This window comes from Oncorhynchus mykiss, chromosome 12 (genome assembly GCF_013265735.2).
Source record: "Oncorhynchus mykiss isolate Arlee chromosome 12, USDA_OmykA_1.1, whole genome shotgun sequence".
NCBI lineage: Eukaryota > Metazoa > Chordata > Actinopteri > Salmoniformes > Salmonidae > Oncorhynchus > Oncorhynchus mykiss.
Genome location: NC_048576.1, coordinates 100,086,285 through 100,103,360, shown reverse-complemented (window position 1 = coordinate 100,103,360; position 17,076 = coordinate 100,086,285). Strand labels below are relative to the sequence as shown.

The window sequence follows — 17,076 nt, the reverse complement described above, 5'->3', positions numbered from 1 at the left end:
CATATCCATGAAGCGGCTAAATGAAATTGATTTAAGCTTTGGCAGTGTTATCGAATACGAGTGTGTGTGTGTGTGTGTGTGTGTGTGTGTGTGTGTGTGTGTGTGTGTGTGTGTGTGTGTGTGTGTGTGTGTGTGTGTGTGTGTGTGTGTTCATGACTATAGGTCACTTTGGTTAAAATTGTATTATTACCATACTGAAACGTTATCGATACACTGGTTATTATAGAGATCCTGGACTGTGTTATTGAGAGGTCTGACCTGGTTATTATAGAGATCCTGGACTGTGTTAGTGAGAGATCTGACCTGGTTATTATAGAGATCCTGGACTGTGTTAGTGAGAGATCTGACCTGGTTATTATAGAGATCCTGGACTGTGTTAGTGAGAGATCTGACCTGGTTATTATAGAGATCCTGGACTGTGTTAGTGAGAGATCTGACCTGATTATTATAGAGATCCTGGACTGTGTTAGTGAGAGATCTGACCTAGTTATTAAAGAGATACTGGACTGTGTTAGTGAGAGATCTGACCTGGTTATTATAGAGATCCTGGACTGTGTTAGTGAGAGATCTGACCTGGTTATTATAGAGATCCTGGACTGTGTTAGTGAGAGATCTGACCTGGTTATTATAGAGATCCTGGACTGTGTTAGTGAGAGATCTGACCTGGTTATTATAGAGATCCTGGACTGTGTTAGTGAGAGATCTGACCTGGTTATTATAGAGATCCTGGACTGTGTTAGTGAGAGATCTGACCTGGTTATTATAGAGATACTGGACTGTGTTAGTGAGAGATCTGACCTGGTTATTATAGAGATCCTGGACTGTGTTAGTGAGAGATCTGACCTGGTTATTATAGAGATACTGGACTGTGTTAGTGAGAGATCTGACCTGGTTATTATAGAGATCCTGGACTGTGTTAGTGAGAGATCTGACCTGGTTATTATAGAGATACTGGACTGTGTTAGTGAGAGATCTGACCTGGTTATTATAGAGATCCTGGACTGTGTTAGTGAGAGATCTGACCTGGTTATTATAGAGATCCTGGACTGTGTTAGTGAGAGATCTGACCTGGTTATTATAGAGATCCTGGACTGTGTTAGTGAGAGATCTGACCTGGTTATTAAAGAGATACTGGACTGTGTCACCACTAATATCCTGTACATTCAATGTCACCACTAATATCCTGTATCATTGTCACCACTAATATCCTGTATCAATGTCACCACTAATATCCTGTATCAATGTCACCACTAATATCCTGTATCAATGTCACCACTAATATCCTGTATCAATGTCACCACTAATATTCTGTATCAATGTCACCACTAATATCCTGTATCAATGTCACCACTAATATCCTGTATCAATGTCACCACTAATATTCTGTATCAATGTCACCACTAATATCCTGTATCAATGTCACCACTAATATCCTGTATCAATGTCACCACTAATATCCTGTATCAATGTCACCACTAATATCCTGTACATTCTATTGCGTTCCCCCATTTGGTAACGTGTGGACGGGGTTTTCTGTGTTGTTAGTGAGATCAGTTCTGATTTATGGAAACACAGCGTGTTACTATTCGGCCATTTGGGATTAGAGAAGGGATGAATAGGAGAACACCCCCACACACACACACACACGGTCGCTTGCAGGCTCGCATGCACAGAACACATGCGTGTTTCGGCTTTGCAAACTTCTTTCAGGTGTGTGTGGATAATGGATACCACATCTTCTCTCTACACCTCAAACCTTCACCTAACAGCCATGCAGAATACATCTGTTGCTTCTCACTGTAGAAACGACACACACACACACACACACACACACACACACACACACACACACACACACACACACACACACACACACACACACACACACACACACACACACACACACACACACAGCCGTTGTCTGCCAAGACGGCTCCTTAATCTAGTGAAACAGTTGCTTTATCTTCCTGCTCAGCCTGCTGCTATCAGCCGCCGCTGATGAGGAAATGTTTACAAAGCTACGCACAACTCGCTAACACACACTTCTCTCCTCCTCTCCTCTCCTAACACACACCCCTCCTCTCCTCCTCTCCTAACACACACCCCTCCTCTCCTCTTCTCCTAACACACACCCCTCCTCTCCTCCTCTCCTAACACACACCCCTCCTCTCCTCTTCTCCTAACACACACCCCTCCTCTCCTCCTCTCCTAACACACACCCCTCCTCTCCTCCTCTCATCTCCTAACACACACCCCTCCTCTCCTCCTCTCCTAACACACACCCCTCCTCTCCTCCTCTCCTAACACACACCCCTCCTCTCCTCCTCTCCTAACACACACCCCTCCTCTCCTCCTCTCCTAACACACACCCCTCCTCTCCTAACACACACCCCTCTTTTCCTCTTGCTAACACACACCCCTCTTCTAATCCTCTCCTCTCCTAACACACACCCCTCTTCTCCTCCTCTCCTCTCCTCTCCTAACACACACCCCTCTTCTAATCCTCTCCTCCTCTCCTCCTCTCCTCTTCTCCTCTCCTCCTCTCCTCTCCTCCCCCGCTTCTCCACCTATCCCCCTCTCCTCTCCTCCTCTCCTCTCCTCCTCTCCGCTGCTTCTCCACCTACCCCCCTCTCCTCTCCTTCTCTCCTCTCCTCCTCTCCCCCTGCTTCTCCACCTACCCCCCTCTCCTCTCCTCCTCTCCTCTCCTCCTCTCCCCCGCTTCTCCACCTATCCCCCTCTCCTCTCCTCCTCCCCCTATCCCCATCTTTCTCTGTTACCACAGTTCAGAGTTTTAATACAATCATTAGATCACCATCACTGAGCCCCATCCATCCACCTACACACACAATACACACACACCCACACAGTTCAGTTGTGGTTAGACAACGATGAAGAAAGATGTATTGAATTGGAAACAATTAGTGTTATTAATGTCTGAATGGAGAAACAGGCTGAGGAGAGAATAACTGAACACAACTGGAGTATATGAACATGTTCCCTCTCTCTCTCTCTCTCTCTCTGTCTCTCTCTCTCTCTCTCTCTCTGTCTCTCTCTCTCTCTCTCACTCTCACTCTCTCTCTGTCTCTCTCTGTCTCTCGCTCTCTCTCGCTCTCGCTCTGTCTCTCTCTCTCTCTCTCTCTCTCTATATATATATATATATATATATATATATATATATATATAGAGAGAGAGAGAGAGAGAGAGAGAGAGAGAGAGAGAGAGAGATAGGCTGTCATGTTAAGGTCATGTTGAGGTCCTTGATGCAGTGGTGAGGGGCATAAGGGGCAGGGGTTGACTGGCTGGTGGTGCTGTGGTCTGGGTGTAGGTGTGGATCCTCCTGACCCAGGTCCTCTGGGAGGGAGTCTCACTGGTCTGGGAGGGGTGTCCGTTGCTCTGTCGCACCTGTGTGAGGCGCTGGGGCTACGGTTGAGGGTGATGTCCTTCAGGGTCCTGGCAAATTTGGGATTGCTGCCTTGTAGAGGAGGACCTGGTTATAAAGGATGTCCAAGTCCAGGATGGGCTCTGCTGCCTTGTAGAGGTGGACCTGGTTATAAAGGATGTCCAAGTCTAGGATGGGCTCTGCTGCCTTGTAGAGGAGGACCTGGTCATTAAGGATGTCCAAGTCCAGGATGGGCTCTGCTGCCTTGTATAGGAGGACCTGGTAATAAAGGATGTCCAAGTCCAGGATGGGCTCTGCTGCCTTGTAGAGGAGAACCTGGTCATTAAGGATGTCCAAGTCCAGGATGGGCTCTGCTGCCTTGTAGAGGTGGACCTGGTTATAAAGGATGTCCAAGTCCAGGATGGGCTCTGCTGCCTTGTAGAGGAGGACCTGGTTATAAAGGATGTCCAAGTCCAGGATGGGCTCTGCTGCCTTGTAGAGGAGGACCTGGTTATAAAGGATGTCCAAGTCCAGGATGGGCTCTGCTGCCTTGTAGAGGAGGACCTGGTTATAAAGGATGTCCAAGTCCAGGATGGGCTCTGCTGCCTTGTAGAGGAGGACCTGGTCATAGAGGATGTCCAAGTCCAGGATTGGGAATTATGATGTGTCTGGGGGACCCTAGTTTGTCCCCTGACAGCAGCTCCAGGGTGTGCCGGGTGTTTGGACACAAACATTTTGCCACTTTGTTTTTGGAAAAAAAGTCCTCTTGTCAATAACATTCAGGAGCTCATCTGCTCATGACCTGCTGATGACCTCTCCCTCCATTGGCATGGGAAGCATGTGTTGACATTGCCAAAGCAAGTGAAATATCTCTCCCTCTCCCTCTTTCAAGCTCTCTTTCTCTCATCAAACACACACGCACGCACACACACACACAGCCATGTCGAGAAAAGCTCCAGAGTTTGGTCACAGTGAGGAAATAGCCTGGTTTCCATGCAGAGGACTGTGGTCGGGACACAAGACTATTCTAGTAGATTATGGCCGTGTGTGTGTGTGTGTGTGTGTGTGTGTGTGTGTGTGTGTGTGTGTGTGAGACCACTTTTAATTCTCTGGGTTTTCTCCTCTCAATCTCCACTTTCAATAGAATCGGATTTGTTGGTTCAGACAAATGCCACAATAAACAGGCTGACATTCATTGTGTGGTATTACCATATAACGTTGTAGTGCTGACATTCATTCTGTGGTATTACCATGTAATGTTGTAGTGCTGACATTCATTCTGGGTTATTACCATGTAATGTTGTAGTGCTGACATTCATTGTGTGTTATTACCATGTAATGTTGTAGTGCTGACATTCATTGTGTGTTATTACCATGTAATGTTGTAGTGCTGACATTCATTCTGTGTTATTACCATGTAATGTTGTAGTGCTGACATTCATTGTGTGTTATTACTATGTAATGTTGTAGTGCTGACATTCATTCTGGGTTATTACTATGTAATGTTGTAGTGCTGACATTCATTCTGTGTTATTACTATGTAATGTTGTAGTGCTGACATTCATTCTGGGTTATTACTATGTAATGTTGTAGTGCTGACATTCATTCTGTGTTATTACTATGTAACGTTGTAGTGCTGACATTCATTCTGTGGTATTACTATTTAATGTTGTAGTGCTGACATTCATTCTGTGGTATTACTATGTAATGTTGTAGTGCTGACATTCATTGTGTGGTATTACTATTTAATGTTGTAGTGCTGACATTCATTCTGGGTTATTACCATGTAATGTTGTAGTGCTGACATTCATTGTGTGTTATTACTATGTAACGTTGTAGTGCTGACATTCATTCTGGGTTATTACTATGTAACGTTGTAGTGCTGACATTCATTCTGGGTTATTACTATGTAACGTTGTAGTGCTGACATTCATTCTGGGTTATTACCATGTAACGTTGTAGTGCTGACATTCATTCTGTGTTATTACCATGTAATGTTGTAGTGCTGACATTCATTCTGGGTTAGTACCATGTAATGTTGTAGTGCTGACATTCATTCTGTGTTATTACCATGTAATGTTGTAGTGCTGACATTCATTCTGGGTTATTACCATGTAACGTTGTAGTGCTGACATTCATTCTGGGTTATTACCATGTAATGTTGTAGTGCTGACATTCATTCTGGGTTATTATCATGTAATGTTGTAGTGCTGACATTCATTCTGGGTTAGTACCATGTAATGTTGTAGTGCTGACATTCATTCTGTGTTATTACCATGTAATGTTGTAGTGCTGACATTCATTCTGGGTTGTTACCATGTAATGTTGTAGTGCTGACATTCATTCTGTGGTATTACTATGTAATGTTGTAGGCTGACATTCATTGTGTGTTATTACTATTTAATGTTGCAGTGCTGACATTCATTCTGGGTTATTACTATGTAATGTTGTAGTGCTGACATTCATTCTGGGTTGTTACTATGTAATGTTGTAGTGCTGACATTCATTGTGTGTTATTACTATGTAATGTTGTAGTGCTGACATTCATTCTGGGTTATTACTATGTAATGTTGTAGTGCTGACATTCATTGTGTGGTATTACTATGTAATGTTGTAGTGCTGACATTCATTGTGTGTTATTACTATTTAATGTTGCAGTGCTGACATTCATTCTGGGTTATTACTATGTAATGTTGTAGTGCTGACATTCATTCTGGGTTATTACTATGTAATGTTGTAGTGCTGACATTCATTGTGTGTTATTACTATTTAATGTTGCAGTGCTGACATTCATTCTGGGTTATTACTATGTAATGTTGTAGTGCTGACATTCATTCTGGGTTATTACTATGTAATGTTGTAGTGCTGACATTCATTGTGTGTTATTACTATTTAATGTTGCAGTGCTGACATTCATTCTGGGTTATTACTATGTAATGTTGTAGTGCTGACATTCATTCTGGGTTATTACTATGTAATGGTGTAGTGCTGACATTCATTCTGGGTTATTACCATGTAATGTTGTAGTGCTGACATTCATTCTGGGTTATTACTATGTAATGTTGTAGTGCTGACATTCATTGTGTGTTATTACTATGTAATGTTGTAGTGCTGACATTCATTGTGTGTTATTACTATGTAATGTTGTAGTGCTGACATTCATTGTGTGTTATTACTATGTAATGTTGTAGTGCTGACATTCATTCTGGGTTATTACCATGTAATGTTGTAGTGCTGACATTCATTGTGTGTTATTACCATGTCATGTTGTAGTGCTGACATTCATTCTGGGTTATTACTATGTAATCTTGTAGTGCTGACATTCATTGTGTGTTATTACTATGTAATGTTGTAGTGCTGACATTCATTCTTGGTTGTTACTATGTAATGTTGTAGGCTGACATTCATTCTGGGTTATTACTATGTAATGTTGTAGGCTGACATTCATTGTGTGTTATTACTATGTAATGTTGTAGGCTGACATTCATTGTGTGTTATTACTATGTAATGTTGTAGTGCTGACATTCATTCTGTGTTATTACTATGTAATGTTGTAGTGCTGACATTCATTCTGGGTTATTACTATGTAATGTTGTAGTGCTGACATTCATTCTGTGTTATTACTATGTAACGTTGTAGTGCTGACATTCATTCTGTGGTATTACTATATAATGTTGTAGTGCTGACATTCATTCTGTGGTATTACTATGTAATGTTGTAGTGCTGACATTCATTGTGTGGTATTACTATTTAATGTTGTAGTGCTGACATTCATTCTGGGTTATTACCATGTAATGTTGTAGTGCTGACATTCATTGTGTGTTATTACTATGTAACGTTGTAGTGCTGACATTCATTCAGGGTTATTACTATGTAACGTTGTAGTGCTGACATTCATTCTGGGTTATTACTATGTAACGTTGTAGTGCTGACATTCATTCTGGGTTATTACCATGTAACGTTGTAGTGCTGACATTCATTCTGTGTTATTACCATGTAATGTTGTAGTGCTGACATTCATTCTGGGTTAGTACCAGGTAATGTTGTAGTGCTGACATTCATTCTGTGTTATTACCATGTAATGTTGTAGTGCTGACATTCATTCTGGGTTATTACCATGTAACGTTGTAGTGCTGACATTCATTCTGGGTTATTACCATGTAATGTTGTAGTGCTGACATTCATTCTGGGTTATTACCATGTAATGTTGTAGTGCTGACATTCATTCTGGGTTAGTACCATGTAATGTTGTAGTGCTGACATTCATTCTGTGTTATTACCATGTAATGTTGTAGTGCTGACATTCATTCTGGGTTGTTACCTTGTAATGTTGTAGTGCTGACATTAATTCTGTGGTATTACTATGTAATGTTGTAGGCTGACATTCATTGTGTGTTATTACTATTTAATGTTGCAGTGCTGACATTCATTCTGGGTTATTACTATGTAATGTTGTAGTGCTGACATTCATTCTGGGTTGTTACTATGTAATGTTGTAGTGCTGACATTCATTGTGTGTTATTACTATGTAATGTTGTAGTGCTGACATTCATTCTGGGTTATTACTATGTAATGTTGTAGTGCTGACATTCATTGTGTGGTATTACTATGTAATGTTGTAGTGCTGACATTCATTGTGTGTTATTACTATTTAATGTTGCAGTGCTGACATTCATTCTGGGTTATTACTATGTAATGTTGTAGTGCTGACATTCATTCTGGGTTATTACTATGTAATGTTGTAGTGCTGACATTCATTGTGTGTTATTACTATTTAATGTTGCAGTGCTGACATTCATTCTGGGTTATTACTATGTAATGTTGTAGTGCTGACATTCATTCTGGGTTATTACTATGTAATGGTGTAGTGCTGACATTCATTCTGGGTTATTACCATGTAATGTTGTAGTGCTGACATTCATTCTGGGTTATTACTATGTAATGTTGTAGTGCTGACATTCATTGTGTGTTATTACTATGTAATGTTGTAGTGCTGACATTCATTGTGTGTTATTACTATGTAATGTTGTAGTGCTGACATTCATTGTGTGTTATTACTATGTAATGTTGTAGTGCTGACATTCATTCTGGGTTATTACCATGTAATGTTGTAGTGCTGACATTCATTGTGTGTTATTACCATGTCATGTTGTAGTGCTGACATTCATTCTGGGTTATTACTATGTAATCTTGTAGTGCTGACATTCATTGTGTGTTATTACTATGTAATGTTGTAGTGCTGACATTCATTCTGGGTTGTTACTATGTAATGTTGTAGGCTGACATTCATTCTGGGTTATTACTATGTAATGTTGTAGGCTGACATTCATTGTATGTTATTACTATGTAATGTTGTATTGCTGACATTCATTGTGTGTTATTACTATGTAATGTTGTAGTGCTGACATTCATTCTGGGTTATTACCATGTAATGTTGTAGTGCTGACATTCATTGTGTGTTATTACCATGTCATGTTGTAGTGCTGACATTCATTCTGGGTTATTACTATGTAATGTTGTAGTGCTGACATTCATTGTGTGTTATTACTATGTAATGTTGTAGTGCTGACATTCATTCTGGGTTGTTACTATGTAATGTTGTAGGCTGACATTCATTCTGGGTTATTACTAAGTAATGTTGTAGGCTGACATTCATTGTGTGTTATTACTATGTAATGCTGTAGGCTGACATTCATTCTGGGTTATTACTATGTAATGTTGTAGGCTGACATTCATTCTGGGTTATTACTATGTAATGTTGTAGGCTGACATTCATTGTGTGTTATTACTATGTAATGTTGTAGGCTGACATTCATTATGTGTTATTACTATGTAACGTTGTAGTGCTGACATTCATTGTGTGTTATTACTATGTCATGTTGTAGTGCTGACATTTGCCATAATTGGATGAACGTCAATTTTTGAACCATTCATTCCACGTAGTTACAAGGTTCATTCCACGTAGTTACAGGGTTCATTCCACGTAGTTACAGGGTTCATTCCACGTAATTACAGGGTTCATTCCACGTAGTTACAGGGTTCGTTCCACGTAATTACAGGGTTCGTTCCACGTAGTTACAGGGTTCGTTCCACGTAATTACAGGGTTCATTCCACGTGGTTACAGGGTTCGTTCCACGTAATTACAGGGTTCATTCCACGTGGTTACAGGGTTCATTCCACGTAATTACAGGGTTCATTCCACGTAGTAACAGGGTTCATTCCACGTAGTTACAGGGTTCATTCCACGTAATTACAGGGTTCATTCCACGTGGTTACAGGGTTCACTCCACATAGTTACAGGGTTCATTCCATGTGGTTACAGGGTTCATTCCACGTAATTACAGGGTTCATTCCACGTTATTACAGGGTTCATTCCACGTGGTTACAGGGTTCATTCCACGTTATTACAGGGTTCATTCCACGTGGTTACAGGGTTCATTCCACATAGTTACAGGGTTAATTCCACGTGGTTACAGGGTTCATTCCACGTAGTTAGAGTGTTCATTCCACATAGTTACAGGGTTCATTCCACGTAGTTACAGGGTTCATGTAGTTATTGGGTTATGTAGTTATGTAGTTGTTGGGTTATGTAGTTATGTAGTTATTCGGTTATGTAGTTATTGGGTTATGTAGGTATTGGCTTATGTAGTTATTGGGTTATGTAGTTATTGGGTTATGTAGTTATTGGGTTATGTAGTTATTGGGTTATTAGGTTATGTAATTATGTAGTTATTGGGTTATGTAGTTATTGGGTTATGTAGTTATGTAGTTATGTAGTTATTGGGTTATGTAGTTATGTAGTTATTGGGTTATGTAGTTATGTAGTTATTGGGTTATGTAGTTACATAGTTATTGGGTTATGTAATTATTGGGTTATGTAGTTATTGGGTTATGTAGTTATGTAGTTGTTGGGTTATGTAGTTACATAGTTATTGGGTTATGTAGTTATTGGGTTATGTAGTTATGTGGTTATTGGGTTATGTAGTTATGTAGCTGTTATAGGGTTATGTAGCTGTTATAGGGTTATGTAGTTGTAGTTATGTAGTTATTGGGTTATGTATATGTTATAGGGTTATGTAGTTATGTCGTCATTGGGTTATGTAGTTATGTAGCTGTTATAGGGTTATGTAGCTGTTATAGGGTTGGGTAGCTGTTATAGGGTTATGTAGCGGTTATAGGGTTATGTAGTTGTAGTTATGTAGTTGTTATAGGGTTATGTAGCTGTTATAGGGTTATGTAGTTGTAGTTATGTAGCTGTTATAGGGTTATGTAGCTGTTATAGGGTTGGGTAGCTGTTATAGGGTTATGTAGCGGTTATAGGGTTATGTAGTTGTAGTTATGTAGTTGTTATAGGGTTATGTAGCTGTTATAGGGTTATGTAGCTGTTATAGGGTTATGTAGTTGTTATAGGGTTATGTAGTTGTAGTTATGTAGTTGAAAATAGTAGCCCTTTATTCAATCATTGAATTTCAGTTTACTTCCTGAATTGACTTCTTTCAACTCGATTTGAGCATAACCCTGACACGCACACACACGCGCACACGCACACACACACGCACACACACACACACACACACACAAACACACACACACACACACACACAGAAGCATGGAAACAAAAACATGCCATTTCAGACACAGAGCACCGCAAGAGACTCCCGGCAGCGACCAATAAGAACGTTCCTGCAGCGACTCTGTTTGACTTGGATGTTGTGTTACGGAAAGATCAGACAAATGGAAAACCAACGTGGTCCGTTTCAGAAGACAGCTTGGCCGTTCCTAAACCCGTGGCACAGTGTCAACCCCTTTTTTCTAAATAATATACTTCATATGGCGTCAGTTTGTACCATTTTACAATTTTAAAGACCTCAACATTGTCATAAACATTTGTGAAACACCAAATGTAAATTCCGTGAGATAATCACGTTGTGTTGAACTGTATCCACCATCGTGTCCAGATGTCAGACTGGTGGCAGTGGATCATTCAGCTATAATAACGTGTCCAGATGTCAGACTGGTGGATCATTCAGCTATAATAACGTGTCCAGATGTCAGACTGGTGGATCATTCAGCTATAATAACGTGTCCAGATGTCAGACCAGTGGATCTTTCAGCTATAATAACATGTCCAGATGTCAGACCAGTGGATCATTCAGCTATAATAACGTGTCCAGATGTCAGACCAGTGGATCTTTCAGCTATAATAACGTGTCCAGATGTCAGACCAGTGGATCATTCAGCTATAATAACGTGTCCAGATGTCAGACTGGTGGCAGTGGATCTTTCAGCTATAATAACGTGTCCAGATGTCAGACTGGTGGCAGTGGATCATTCAGCTATAATAACGTGTCCAGATGTCAGACTGGTGGCAGTGGATCATTCAGCTATAATAACATGTCCAGATGTCAGACTGGTGGCAGTGGATCATTCAGCTATAATAACGTGTCCAGATGTCAGACCAGTGGATCATTCAGCTATAATAACGTGTCCAGATGTCAGACCAGTGGATCATTCAGCTATAATAACGTGTCCAGATGTCAGACCAGTGGATCATTCAGCTATAATAACGTGTCCAGATGTCAGACCAGTGGATCTTTCAGCTATAATAACGTGTCCAGATGTCAGACCAGTGGATCATTCAGCTATAATAACGTGTCCAGATGTCAGACCAGTGGATCTTTCAGCTATAATAACGTGTCCAGATGTCAGACCAGTGGATCATTCAGCTATAATAACGTGTCCAGATGTCAGACCAGTGGATCTTTCAGCTATAATAACATGTCCAGATGTCAGACTGGTGGATCATTAAGCTATAATAACATGTCCAGATGTCAGACCAGTGGATCTTTCAGCTATAATAACATGTCCAGATGTCAGACCAGTGGATCATTCAGCTATAATAACATGTCCAGATGTCAGACTGGTGGCAGTGGATCTTTCAGCTATAATAACATGTCCAGATGTCAGACCAGTGGATCTTTCAGCTATAATAACGTGTCCAGATGTCAGACCAGTGGATCATTCAGCTATAATAACGTGTCCAGATGTCAGACCAGTGGATCTTTCAGCTATAATAACATGTCCAGATGTCAGACCAGTGGATCTTTCAGCTATAATAACGTGTCCAGATGTCAGACCAGTGGATCATTCAGCTATAATAACGTGTCCAGATGTCAGACCAGTGGATCTTTCAGCTATAATAACATGTCCAGATGTCAGACTGGTGGATCATTAAGCTATAATAACATGTCCAGATGTCAGACCAGTGGATCTTTCAGCTATAATAACATGTCCAGATGTCAGACCAGTGGATCATTCAGCTATAATAACATGTCCAGATGTCAGACTGGTGGCAGTGGATCTTTCAGCTATAATAACATGTCCAGATGTCAGACCAGTGGATCTTTCAGCTATAATAACGTGTCCAGATGTCAGACCAGTGGATCATTCAGCTATAATAACGTGTCCAGATGTCAGACCAGTGGATCTTTCAGCTATAATAACATGTCCAGATGTCAGACCAGTGGATCTTTCAGCTATAATAACGTGTCCAGATGTCAGACCAGTGGATCTTTCAGCTATAATAACGTGTCCAGATGTCAGACTGGTGGATCATTCAGCTATAATAACGTGTCCAGATGTCAGACCAGTGGATCTTTCAGCTATAATAACGTGTCCAGATGTCAGACCAGTGGATCTTTCAGCTATAATAACGTGTCCAGATGTCAGACCAGTGGATCATTCAGCTATAATAACGTGTCCAGATGTCAGACCAGTGGATCTTTCAGCTATAATAACATGTCCAGATGTCAGACTGGTGGATCATTCAGCTATAATAACATGTCCAGATGTCAGACTGGTGGCAGTGGATCTTTCAGCTATAATAACATGTCCAGATGTCAGACCAGTGGATCTTTCAGCTATAATAACATGTCCAGATGTCAGACTGGTGGCAGTGGATCTTTCAGCTATAATAACATGTCCAGATGTCAGACTGGTGGATCATTCAACTATAATAACGTGTCCAGATGTCAGACTGGTGGATCATTCAGCTATAATAACGTGTCCAGATGTCAGACCAGTGGATCTTTCAGCTATAATAACGTGTCCAGATGTCAGACTGGTGGATCTTTCAGCTATAATAACGTGTCCAGATGTCAGACCAGTGGATCTTTCAGCTATAATAACGTGTCCAGATGTCAGACCAGTGGATCTTTCAGCTATAATAACATGTCCAGATGTCAGACTGGTGGATCATTCAGCTATAATAACGTGTCCAGATGTCAGACCAGTGGATCATTCAGCTCTAATAACGTGTCCAGATGTCAGACCAGTGGATCATTCAGCTATAATAACGTGTCCAGATGTCAGACCAGTGGATCATTCAGCTATAATAACGTGTCCAGATGTCAGACTGGTGGCAGTGGATCATTCAGCTATAATAACGTGTCCAGATGTCAGACCAGTGGATCATTCAGCTATAATAACGTGTCCAGATGTCAGACTGGTGGATCTTTCAGCTATAATAACGTGTCCAGATGTCAGACTGGTGGATCTTTCAGCTATAATAACATGTCCAGATGTCAGACCAGTGGATCATTCAGCTATAATAACATGTCCAGATGTCAGACCAGTGGATCTTTCAGCTATAATAACGTGTCCAGATGTCAGACTGGTGGCAGTGGATCATTCAGCTATAATAACATGTCCAGATGTCAGACCAGTGGATCATTCAGCTATAATAACGTGTCCAGATGTCAGACCAGTGGATCTTTCAGCTATAATAACATGTCCAGATGTCAGACTGGTGGCAGTGGATCTTTCAGCTATAATAACATGTCCAGATGTCAGACTGGTGGCAGTGGATCATTCAGCTATAATAACGTGTCCAGATGTCAGACTGGTGGCAGTGGATCATTCAGCTATAATAACGTGTCCAGATGTCAGACCAGTGGATCTTTCAGCTATAATAACGTGTCCAGATGTCAGACTGGGGGCAGTGGATCATTCAGCTATAATAACGTGTCCAGATGTCAGACTGGTGGCAGTGGATCATTCAGCTATAATAACGTGTCCAGATGTCAGACTGGTGGCAGTGGATCATTCAGCTATAATAACATGTCCAGATGTCAGACTGGTGGCAGTGGATCTTTCAGCTATAATAACGTGTCCAGATGTCAGACCAGTGGATCTTTCAGCTATAATAACGTGTCCAGATGTCAGACTGGTGGCAGTGGATCTTTCAGCTATAATAACGTGTCCAGATGTCAGACCAGTGGATCATTCAGCTATAATAACGTGTCCAGATGTCAGACTGGTGGCAGTGGATCTTTCAGCTATAATAACATGTCCAGATGTCAGACCAGTGGATCATTCAGCTATAATAACGTGTCCAGATGTCAGACTGGTGGATCATTCAGCTATAATAACGTGTCCAGATGTCAGACCAGTGGATCTTTCAGCTATAATAACATGTCCAGATGTCAGACTGGTGGATCTTTCAGCTATAATAACGTGTCCAGATGTCAGACCAGTGGATCATTCAGCTATAATAACATGTCCAGATGTCAGACTGGTGGATCTTTCAGCTATAATAACGTGTCCAGATGTCAGACTGGTGGATCATTCAGCTATAATAACGTGTCCAGATGTCAGACCAGTGGATCTTTCAGCTATAATAACGTGTCCAGATGTCAGACTGGTGGCAGTGGATCATTCAGCTATAATAACGTGTCCAGATGTCAGACCAGTGGATCTTTCAGCTATAATAACGTGTCCAGATGTCAGACCAGTGGATCATTCAGCTATAATAACGTGTCCAGATGTCAGACTGGTGGCAGTGGATCATTCAGCTATAATAACGTGTCCAGATGTCAGACCAGTAGATCTTTCAGCTATAATAACATGTCCAGATGTCAGACCAGTGGATCATTCAGCTATAATAACGTGTCCAGATGTCAGACCAGTGGATCATTCAGCTATAATAACGTGTCCAGATGTCAGACTGGTGGCAGTGGATCTTTCAGCTATAATAACGTGTCCAGATGTCAGACCAGTGGATCTTTCAGCTATAATAACGTGTCCAGATGTCAGACCAGTGGATCTTTCAGCTATAATAACATGTCCAGATGTCAGACCAGTGGATCATTCAGCTATAATAACGTGTCCAGATGTCAGACCAGTGGATCTTTCAGCTATAATAACATGTCCAGATGTCAGACTGGTGGATCATTCAGCTATAATAACGTGTCCAGATGTCAGACTGGTGGATCATTCAGCTATAATAACGTGTCCAGATGTCAGACCAGTGGATCTTTCAGCTATAATAACGTGTCCAGATGTCAGACCAGTGGATCATTCAGCTATAATAACTGTCCAGATGTCAGACCAGTGGATCATTCAGCTATAATAACGTGTGGAATATTGCTCCATCAAATGACAGTAAATACATAGTGAGCCATGTGAAAGAGCCCACAAAGCTGTTAGCACCCTAGACTGATGAATTAGCACCCTAGACTGATGGATTAGCACCCTAGGCTGATGGATTAGCACCCTAGGCTGATGGATTAGCACGCTAGGCTGATGGATTAGCATGCTAGGCTTATTCAAAAGAGCCCTGCATGTTAGCTAAGCTAATTCAGAAGAGCCCTCCATGCTAGCTAAACTAATTCAGAAGAGCCCTCCATCCTAGTGGATTAGCACGCTGGGCTAATTCAGAAGAACCATCCATCCAAATGGATTAGCACCCTAGGCTGATTCAAAAGAGCCCTCCATGTTAGCTAAGCTAATTTAGTAGAGCCATCCATGGTAGCGGGTTAGCACACTATTCTAATTCTGAAGAGCCTTCCATGCTAGCTGGGATAATTTAGAAGAGCCTTCCATACTAGCGGGTTAGCACACTAGGCTAATTCTGAAGAGCCTTCCATGCTAGCTGGGCTAATTTAGAAGTAGCTTCCATGCTAGCGGGTTAGCACACTAGGCTAATTCTGAAGAGCCTTCCATGCTAGCTGGGATAATTTAGAAGAGCCTTCCATACTAGCGGGTTAGCACACTAGGCTAATTCTGAAGAGCCTTCCATGCTAGCTGGGCTAATTTAGAAGTAGCTTCCATGCTAGCGGGTTAGCACACTAGGCTAATTCTGAAGAGCCTTCCATGCTAGCTGGGCTAATTTAGAAGAGCCTTCCATACTAGCGGGTTAGCACCCTAGGCTAATTCAGAAGAGCCTTCCATACTAGCGGGTTAGCACCCTAGGCTAATTCAGAAGAGCCCTGCAGAGGAGCACGTTAGGCTAATTAAGGGAATGCTAACACTGACACAAATGCCCAATTCCAAACTGAACCTTAGCCCTGAGGCACTGGTGTGAATCTGAAAGGATGGGATAGGTGTACGTACACAAGCACACACAGAACCTTACTAATGCAGCACTCAGTATCACTACCATAACAACACAAATTAGACTGATTTACATTGCCATTGTTTTCCATTCTCCTCTATCTGGAGTCATTTCAATATTAACATGACAGTCTCCAAAACTGTCGAGAGTGTAGGACAGTCATCAATATTAACATGACAGTCTCCGCAGCTTGAGAGAGTCTAGGACAGTCATCAATATTAACATTTTATTTTATTTTACTTATTTTTATTTATTTTACCTTTATTTAACCAGGTAGGCAAGTTGAGAACAAGTTCTCATTTA

At 41.3% G+C, this 17,076-nt stretch overlaps 1 protein-coding gene across 1 annotated transcript in view; it reads left to right on the top strand.

Annotated features, from left to right (window-relative positions):
• LOC110539068 (NLR family CARD domain-containing protein 3) overlaps nucleotides 1–17,076 on the top strand; it is a 1,005,455-nt gene that overhangs the window by 731,524 nt on the left and 256,855 nt on the right. The window lies entirely within an intron of this gene.